This window comes from Osmia lignaria, unplaced genomic scaffold (assembly GCF_051020975.1).
Source record: "Osmia lignaria lignaria isolate PbOS001 unplaced genomic scaffold, iyOsmLign1 scaffold0043, whole genome shotgun sequence".
Lineage (NCBI taxonomy): Eukaryota > Metazoa > Arthropoda > Insecta > Hymenoptera > Megachilidae > Osmia > Osmia lignaria.
The window spans coordinates 17,501-20,000 of record NW_027478184.1 but is presented as its reverse complement, the minus strand read 5'-3'; the positions used below and the strand labels follow the sequence as shown (position 1 = coordinate 20,000).

At 47.6% G+C, this 2,500-nt stretch overlaps 1 non-coding gene across 1 annotated transcript in view; it reads left to right on the top strand.

Annotated features, from left to right (window-relative positions):
* The first annotated feature begins 1,206 nt into the window (after positions 1 to 1,206).
* LOC143307036 (large subunit ribosomal RNA) overlaps positions 1,207 to 2,500 on the top strand; it is a 4,041-nt gene continuing 2,747 nt past the window's right edge. The window contains exon 1 of the ribosomal RNA XR_013064284.1: positions 1,207 to 2,500. This exon is cut by the window's right edge and continues 2,747 nt beyond it. This is a non-coding gene — a ribosomal RNA (large subunit ribosomal RNA).

The following is a 2,500-nucleotide window of genomic DNA, read 5'->3' as shown; positions in this document are numbered from 1 at the left end:
ACGAGTGAAATGTTTGAGATGATAATTTGCTGAAATGCAAGCTCGAATAGCCCCAGGGTTTCGAATGATTCCCCGCGCTTTATACATCTCTCTGTTTACAAACGGTGTATAAATGAAAGATCGCTTCAGATGGGTCGTCGCTGTTTGACGCGCGATGCTGTTCCTTTTTTTTTGTCTGTCTGTGCGTTTAGCTTCGCTAAACAAGTTAAATGGTTAAAAAGCGTCGAAAAAGCGAATACACACGCGACAAGACAAATCTAACGAGTAAAGGAACGCTCCGCTCCAAGATAAAAATGGTTGTTTACAATCAATACAGCGTTTCGGTACCCCTGATCGTAGTCTGAAACTGTGTAACAAAAGAGAGGAAAGCGAATGGTGAAGGAACTTCGAAGCCTCCGTGGCGTGGCTAGAACTTGTGATAAAAGTATGTTTGCAGCAATTATGCATGCTCCCGTTAAAACAGCATTTCAATGTCTCGCATGGCTTAAAGCTCTAGGAGGCTTCAACATTTAGAATACATACGGACTACTTCGTTTGTTAAAGATAAGCGAAGACCGCGCGACCATCGCTCGGTCGTCCAGTCCTCGAAAGTTTTGTTGCGTTCCAAAGAAGAGACAAATGGGGTTTACCCTTGCGCTAAGGGGAGAAGAAGAGAAAAGCAGTTGTTAAATCTAAGAGGTGTGTGGAGTACATCGCGTGTTGGTTAAAATTGTTAAATGAAGTATACGCGAAATGTTCTCTCGCTCTTGCTTTTCCTCTTGCTTCCGTGGCGCTCGAAAAGAAGGGATGATAAATAAAGAAACCTATTCGAAATCTCTTGTGGAACAAAAAATAATACGGACGGACGTTAAAATTGAACCGAGACGAAATGGATCGTCTTGCGAGTTGTCTTCGCTTTGAAATTGTTAAAAATTGATAAAAGCAATACGACGAAGCTGCAGTCCGCAAAATGTTTGAAGCAAAAAGGAAATAACACGAAAATTATGGGAACGTCGTGTCTCAACTTTTTTTTCCCTCTTGTGCTCGTTTCATCGAACGATAAATACAAACATTTTGAAACGAGAGAGGAGGAAAAATTGAATATGCGAAAGGTTGATTCACGCACAGTTTCTCTACGTGTTTGCTTTTTTGCTTCTTTTCGTTTATTTTTTTTTTTTTTTGCATCGAGCATCATTATTCACCTTTCGATGAAACCAAAGAAATTGACGACCTCAGAGTAGGCGAGATTACCCGCTGAATTTAAGCATATTATTAAGCGGAGGAAAAGAAACTAACTAGGATTTCCTTAGTAGCGGCGAGCGAACAGGAATGAGCCCAGCACTGAATCCCGCGGTACCGCCGCTGGGAAATGTAGTGTTCAGGAGGATCCGTTTATCCCGAGACATCGAATTGCGTCCAAGTCCATCTTGAATGGGGCCATTTACCCATAGAGGGTGCCAGGCCCGTAGTGACCGGTACGCGTTTCGGGAGGATCTCTCCTTAGAGTCGGGTTGCTTGAGAGTGCAGCCCTAAGTGGGTGGTAAACTCCATCTAAGGCTAAATACGACCACGAGACCGATAGCGAACAAGTACCGTGAGGGAAAGTTGAAAAGAACTTTGAAGAGAGAGTTCAAGAGTACGTGAAACCGTTCAGGGGTAAACCTGAGAAACCCAAAAGATCGAATGGGGAGATTCATCGTCAACAACGCTGGCTCCCGTTGGTGCGCGATGCCCCGGATGGACCTTCGGGTTCCATTAGCGAGGGCACACCACCTTCGGCGAATGTTCCGGCGAGGTAGTCGTGCACTTCTCCCCTAGTAGAACGTCGCGACCCGTTGCGTGTCGGTCTACGGTCCGAGGCGGAGCCTGTCCGTCACCTTAACGGTGTTCGTGACAGACCCTCGGTTGCCTGGCCGACTGCGCGACGGTACTCAGACGGTATCAGGCCGCAACCAATCCATTTTCGAATGTGTGTGCGTCAGGACCGCCGCAAGCTAGGTTCAGTTATAATTACCCGGATGTACGGACTATGCGCCGTCCCCGGGTCTGGCCAGCTGTTAGCAGGAGGAGTCCTTGGACTGGCCAAGCTTTGAATTACCGGTCGGCGACGCTATTGCTTTGGGTACTCTCAGGACCCGTCTTGAAACACGGACCAAGGAGTCTAACATGTGCGCAAGTCATTGGGATATAAATAAACCTAAAGGCGAAATGAAAGTGAATGTCGTCCTCTGCGTCGACCTAGGGAGGATGGGCCTCGTTACGATTAGGCCTCGCACTCCCGGGGCGTCTCGTTCTCATTGCGAGAAGAGGCGCACCTAGAGCGTACACGTTGGGACCCGAAAGATGGTGAACTATGCCTGGTCAGGACGAAGTCAGGGGAAACCCTGATGGAGGTCCGTAGCGATTCTGACGTGCAAATCGATCGTCGGAACTGGGTATAGGGGCGAAAGACTAATCGAACCATCTAGTAGCTGGTTCCCTCCGAAGTTTCCCTCAGGATAGCTGGCACTCGCTCGAACGT